General features: G+C 30.5%; 1 protein-coding gene across 2 annotated transcripts in view; it reads right to left on the bottom strand.

Annotated features, from left to right (window-relative positions):
- Positions 1-7,439, bottom strand: part of LOC145284768 (uncharacterized) — a 187,481-nt gene that overhangs the window by 47,330 nt on the left and 132,712 nt on the right. The gene's annotated exons all lie outside the window — the stretch shown is intronic.

Below are 7,439 nucleotides of genomic sequence, written 5' to 3'. Positions count from 1 at the left end.
CTTGTATCATACATTCAACCCTTTGAAATAGGAAGAAATGCTTCAGAACTTTTATTGACAAGATAGATTTTTAATATAAATATCTCCTATTTTTCAACAGGATACTAAAAGAAAACTAAAATAAAAAATAGAATACTAAAAGAAAACTAAAATGAAAAAAAAATATAATTTTCATTAGAAACTACAAGTCAAAATCTAAAAAGAAAACAGTTGTCAATATTATTCATAAAATAATTTATAGAATTAAAACAAAACAATTTTGAAAATAGAAAAATTAAAATCTTATTAGTATAAGATTTTAATTTTAAATTTTTTTTATTTAAAAGATATTTTCTACATTAAATGTATCTTTAAATGTTATTTCCAATTATTTTGTAGGTACATTTCCACTTGATAAATTAAATGATAGATCTTTTTTAAATGTTTATTTAAACCATAACTATTTCAAAGATATAAAAATTCTACTTTAATAGCAAAATAAAACGAAAATCTGAAATAGAAATGTATAAAATTTTATACATTTTTTAAAATAATTTCAATTTTTATATTTATTATTTACAAATGCTTGTTACAAAAATAAAATAAACACTAATGTAACGAAAAATCTACAGCAACAGCTAATAACCTTTAAATTTATGAGTGGTAAATGTTTCAAATATTTAAATAATTGCTCTTTTCATCATTTTAGTTTCTTTATGAAAATAAAAATTAATTTTGACAAGTAATCATACTGGTCAATATTTAAATACAAGACTAATTATGTCTGCTCTTGGCCTGCTTCAAAGGTAGGCATGCTAGGCTAGCAGAAGGTGTGAGAGACTTGCCCAAGGTCTTTACCAGTTGCAAAACCTATGCTAGGCTTGAAAACTGTATTGTCATAATGCAAGCCAAGCAATGATCCAACTGGCCACCTGCAAAAAAATAAAAAGTAAAAATTAAAACATAATATAATCATCATAACTTACAAAAAGAAAATGAGCTTGTTCATATCATAAGTTGTTCTTCCAATATGAATGCTGAATTATTCATTATTTTGGCAATCATTTCAAAAATATTTAACACAGTAGAAGATGAGGTAGTTTTATATATTTTATGTGTAAATAATTAATTTCACAAAAGATGCAAAACCAATCTTCTTGAAATAATGATAATTAGAGAATTCATATTTGACCTGAAATTTCTATCTTCCAATTATTACAAACATAACAAATAATAATGAAAGCACAATAAATATTATTGAAATTAGACAAATGTAGAAATCCTTATTCTGAAAATGTTTACAATTAGCTGAACTATTACAATGTTTTTCACAATAAAACGGTTTCGCTTATCATTTGCTCTGCATAGTGTACACATATATGAATTTTTCCAATCCGTGGTACTGTTTTTAAACTTTAGATACTACTAGCAAAAATATGTGACCAAAAGGAACATATTTTTGCATGCCTGAGAGGATGCTATGATGGCGAACAAACATATACTACACTGACCTCCAAAAGAGAAAATAATGACCGAGAGGATCATGATGAACACGTACCAAAAAAGGAAAAAGCAATGCTTGGAAGAATGATATGACAACAGAACAAATAGTACGCTAACCCTTCCTCTAACGATCATGAAGAATGAACATATACTATATTGGTCTCCACCTAAAAGGAGGTAATACCTGGAAGGTTTGCTCTATAAAAGGAAGAGGTAGTTCCTGTGTGTATGGTACCATGGTAATAGCGCAGATACTTCAGTATCTCCAACTACCATCCAACAAAAAAAGCATACAAACTGCAATTGTACCAACTTAGATTAGTGGAAAAAAGTGTACTCCAACTAGTGAATAGCAGTTAATAATTCAGTTCCATGAAAGGCACAATACTGCTGAAGAAAATGTTTATTTTCACAAGTTATCCAAAGAAAAGTTGTAGATGTAAATTTGTTCTGGAATTAAACTGCTTAAACTTGAGTAAGACAAAAAAATTTGACAAAAATCAAATACACCTGACGATTAACCTTTTATAAGAAATTTAAAACATCTTTCTAAAGAAAAGAGTGTAAATACATGAGAAAATAACAGAAAAATTTTCAAAATGTTTTTTTGCTTTTCTTAAAAGTTAAATAGATTTTATTTTTTTTTGTAAAACTATTTTACAAAAAAATCAATTTTAATTAGAGCTTAAATTTAAAATTCTTTAAACAAGACTCACATACTGATAAGATTTAATCATTTACAAATTGAAATATAAAAAAAAATAAATTATTACATTTTACTTGTAATACTAATAAAAACTAATTTCCCATGGAGCATCAACTAAATTTTATACTTTCTCACTAAACATACAAACAAATGATTGCAAACAAACTCAATATTCACTTTGGTTAGTCCATAACAAACTCACTCAGGCTTTGTGACGAGGCACGTAACTAGACAAGTTAAGACTGCTGCAAAGAAGGTTGGCTTCTATCATGTCAGAAAATTACACTTGAGAGTATCTTATATCGCTACAAAGCCACCATTTACCCATGCTTAGAGTATTGTTGCCACATTTGAGCTGGTGAATCTATCACTAATCTTTCCTTCTTAGATAGGATGCAAAAAAGAATTAAATCTAATAGGTCTTGCTCTATCTGCCAAGCTTCAACTTCTGCGCCATTATTACAATATTGTATCTTTGTGCCGGTTTTACAAGTATTTTAATGGAATGTGCTCTGAAGAACTCATAGCACTTGTGCTTCCCCTCTCAACTAATCAAAAGCAGCAAAATCCCACCCTTTCACCGCTGAAATCCTTAGATATTGGACAGCCTTTTGCTCTTAATAGTTACTTCCCATGGACTGCTAGATTTTGGAATTCCCTCCCTATTTTGAGCTTCCCTAACATGCAGAAGTTTAAATGTAATGCAAACAGACATCTCGCTGTTCAACTCTCCACATGGTCCCATATAAACATGATCTTAATTAGTAGCCGCTCACATCCAAGTGGCAATATATCTTGTTTGGGGGTGAAAAGAAATATGAACACATTTTTTTCTTTTTTTTTTTTTTTTGGTGGGATTGACCTTTCGACACATGAAATAATTACAAAAATTCCAATTAAAATATGAGATTGAGGTAGCTTAAGCAGAACCCTTAATCCACTTCAGTGCTTTAAAGTATTAAAAAAAAAAAAAAAATATATATATATATATATCGAAGTAATCATTATTTGTTGCCATCTTTATCAAAAAATGAATAATTGAACAATCAATATATTTAAGTTCTTTTAACAGTGCTCACTTAGTGCAATTAAATTTTTTTTAATTGTTTTTTTAATGACCTTTTAATACTATATCAAGTTGAAAAATGAATTTATATGCTTGCTAAAAAGCATAAGTAAATGTTGGCGAAGGGAGACAATTCCTCATCATGAGTTGTCTTTTGTTCTTAAAGTAATTAGCCGACAACATTATTAAAAAGGCATATCCAGAAATAAATGTAGCCTACAAAAAAAGGACATAATAGGCATCACTCAAACCAATAAAGCTGGTCTGGGCTGCACAAACAGCAAGGTATTCTCCAAAGAGGGTCCAAAAGAGAAAAGAGACATGGTGATCAAAGAGATCAACATGTTTGAGGAAGAGCAAAGAACAGCCATTGCTATCACTCAGGCCAAACAATGTGTATGGAATGACATCAAACCAATTAAATTATAGTGAAAATTCTTAATTGCAATGGAACCATTGGCAACATTTCTTTTTTATTCTACATATGATCTTCTACCAAATGCTACCAACCTAAAATTATGGGGATATACGGATTCAGACCCGTGTTCTTTGTGTAAACATGATCGGGGTCCTTGGACCATATACTTGCCCACAATCACATGGCAACATAAGATGTTGGAAATAATTATGCAATTGTTGAAAACACAATCTGAGACAGCAAACCAGCAACCTGTTACAGTCAAGGAACCTATAATTCAGTTTCACAAAAAGGGTGAATGCACTGTGAAGAAAGAAAAACTTCTATGTAAAGCTGCTGAGTGAAGCCAATGACTAGAAAATTTCTGTGGATCTTAGGACATCTTTACAATTTCCAATCCATATAATCCAAACAGAAAAGCGGCCAGATATTGCAGCATGGTTCGATTCAAGGAAAAGTGTCCTCACAGAATTGACAATTCTCTGGGAGGAAAACTAGGAGGAGGCACACGAACGGAAGAAAAAAAAAAAAAAAAAAAAAAAAAAATCGATATGAGACACTGCGTGCCGACTGTGTGGAAAAAAAGTCGGAGATGCCATGTGATTCCTATTGAGGTGGGTTGTTGTGGATTTCTAGGACATTCAGTCATTTTGTTTCTTACAAAAGTAGGAATCATTGGCCGCAATATGAAAGTTGCCTCTGGTCATCTTAAGGACACAGCTCAATATGCATCTAGCTGGATTTGGTCAAGAATGAAAAGACCAACATGAACAGACGTTATAATTTCTCCTTTTTGATCTGGGGTTTATTTTTTTGTTATATTTTTTTTAATTCCGTGCCCAGGGGCAAAAGCTGCTTGGTAGCATCAGGAGTGGCAGTACTGCCTTGAGCTACTGGCTGCCGGCTGATGAGGGTAGGGTATCGCACATGTTTTCACATGTTGTATGATAAAATTGGTAAAATTATAAGAATAAGGGAAACAACTCCAAAAAAGTCAAAAGAACAGTGTCCCTTTGAGTAATAAGTTGTTTTTTGTTTTTACATTTTTTTTTTTAATAAATAAAAGTCCATGATCTTTACTTTATTCAAAGTATTACTTTGTAAATTATTTATTATTTTATTTATTATATTCAAATATATAAGAACGAGGATAGGAAAGGGTGGCAATTCCATACACTATTCTTTATAACAATCAAGCTACCGGTCATTTTATTGATCTGGACATGTCAAACAAAGACAGCATGTGCCTGAATAACAAAGATTGAGCTGCTCAAGGCCAGTAGAAATAAGCTTCGGCCAATGGTTTTATCTTTTAAATGTAGGTAGTGGAAGATCCTTGATAATTAGAAGATAGTCAAACAGTGACTGTGAACAACTCTGCAACTATTTGCTAATCACACTTGTCTGCTACCTACATGATCTCCATCAAGGTACTGCTCAACAGGTTCACCAACAAGTTGGCCACTTCAAAAGCTGACTTCAAAACCAGCCATAGCACCATGGACCAGATCCAGGTGCTGAACCAACTGTTGGGGAAGAGCCACAAGTATACTAAAAAGGTAGCTCATTTCATCACTTTATTCAATTGTCACTCCAGACAATTGTGGCTTTTGAATTGTGAGTTTGAGAAAAAGAACAAACCAATTAGGATGAATAAGATATAGAAAAGAAAGTTGAAGTGAATGTATCTATATATTAATATGCTTGTCCGTACGGTGTCACGTCATCATCATCGCAAACATTAATTAATGAAATGCGTCATCATCATCGCAAACATTAATGAGAATTATCTCCCTTTATTGTTCACTCTTTATTAGTTAAAAAATCATTAACCCCTTTTATCTTCCAAAACTTCCCGAACAAAAAAAAAAAAAATATATATATATATATATATATGAACTGTCTATTTATGGTTCTGGATTATTTTAAAGACAATTATGCATAGAAGGTATCGTTCCACAGTTTAAATAGTATTTTACTTACATTTTTTAACGATGTCTTCTGTTTATTATTGTAGTGAATACGGAACGCTTATTCTATTTTATTCAGTAATAAATATATTTTTTACATTTAACATTACGAGTTCGTTTTTTTTTTGTTTTTTTACTGTGCCACTTTATCTTTTTTTTTTTATTTACTTTTGAGTAAGCCTTACATAACAAAAAGTATGTTTCGAAATAAATGTTACAAAAGTCAAGAATGACTTTATTAAATAAATCACCAAAGTCACCATTCGCAAATACACTGAGTAACACAGAGTCAAAACATATTTTACGTCTTGTTCTGTTTTGTTTTGTTTTACGGCATATCAATCCTTTTTCGTGTTATTTAAATTGAGTAATTTTGTAACATTTATACATCTTCACATTGTTTACATAGTTATTATTTATGTTTTGTCTGTTTTATTTTGCTTCTTTTACAGGCATTCATCATCTTCTAATGCCCACCGACAGGGCATACATATTTAAATACTATAAAAAATGGACACAACAATGTTTTTTAATATGAAATAAAACACTTTGTTTCATTACTTACAATTTAATTTATTTAAAGAAATATTTATTTCCTATTTAAAGATTTTCAGTATATTTTATTTAACTGAAGAAATATTTATTGTTCATACATATATTTTTTCCATTATTTTTATTACATTGTTAGGTGAAGTTTCAGAATAGTTACCCCCCCCTCCCCATATTAAGAATGGCTTTCGGCATGATTCTTACAATAGCGGTATCAAATTTTTTTTATTTTAAAACAAATTATAAAAAAAAAGATACAAGATCATTAAATTTTTTTTTTCATTAAATCGCTATTTAGATGAAGGTTCAAAATAGTTAACCCTTCTCCCCATAACCGTTTTTTTATGCAGTAAAATACTGTTTCAATAATTATGGTTTAAATAAATATTTATTCCTTATTTAAAGATTTACAGTATAATTTATTTAACTGAAGAAATATTTATTGTTCATACATATATATTTCCCTTATTTTTTTTACATTGTTAGGTAAAGTTTCAGAATAGTTAACCCCTCTCCCCATATTAAGAACAGCTTTCAGCATGATTCTTACAATAGTGTTATCAAAGTTTATTGATTTTTCTTATTTAACAAAAATTATAAAAAAGATACAAGAACATTTTAAATATTTTTTTCATTAAATAGTTATTTAGGTGAAGGTTTAGAATAGTCAAATCCTCTCCCCTTATTAAGAATGGCATTTTTATTATTTCAGCATGATGCTTACATTTTTCTTAATATAAAAAAAAGATACAAGAAAATGTTAAGCTTTTTTTTTTTAATTAAAATGTTAGATCAAAGTTCGGAATAACTTACTTTATAGCCAATTAACCAGCTGTATTAAAATGTTTTAGCATTTAATACCTAATAAGGTTTTCGCTTCAATTGTCGCAAGCAGACGATATCGATTCAAAGGAGGTAATTCGTCAACAATTGTTTTAGCCGAATTTTACGGTAAAGTGTAGTGGACTGGTGGATATATTATACATATCCCCCAGTTTGTATTTATTTACTTCCCCACTGAGTAAATTAGGCACAAGGCCGTTTTTTAATGTGGAGAGAGAGGGAGGGGGGAGGGAAATGGGGACCAGCTCCCGATGGGTGGGAAATGGGAGTTTGATAGGAACTGTTGGTATGAAGGGTTGCCCCTACATTGACCAAGGTAAATATGTGGGGTTACCCCCACATATGGTCTTTGCTTGCAGTATCTGTCGGAACAGATACTACACTTTGATCTTGTCGCCCGGGTCG

The sequence above is a fragment of the Euprymna scolopes genome, chromosome 9, assembly GCF_053919585.1.
Source record: "Euprymna scolopes isolate OS-2025 chromosome 9, ASM5391958v1, whole genome shotgun sequence".
Lineage (NCBI taxonomy): Eukaryota > Metazoa > Mollusca > Cephalopoda > Sepiida > Sepiolidae > Euprymna > Euprymna scolopes.
The sequence above is the reverse complement of the archived record's forward strand: the minus strand, read 5'-3'. Positions and strand labels throughout refer to the sequence as shown.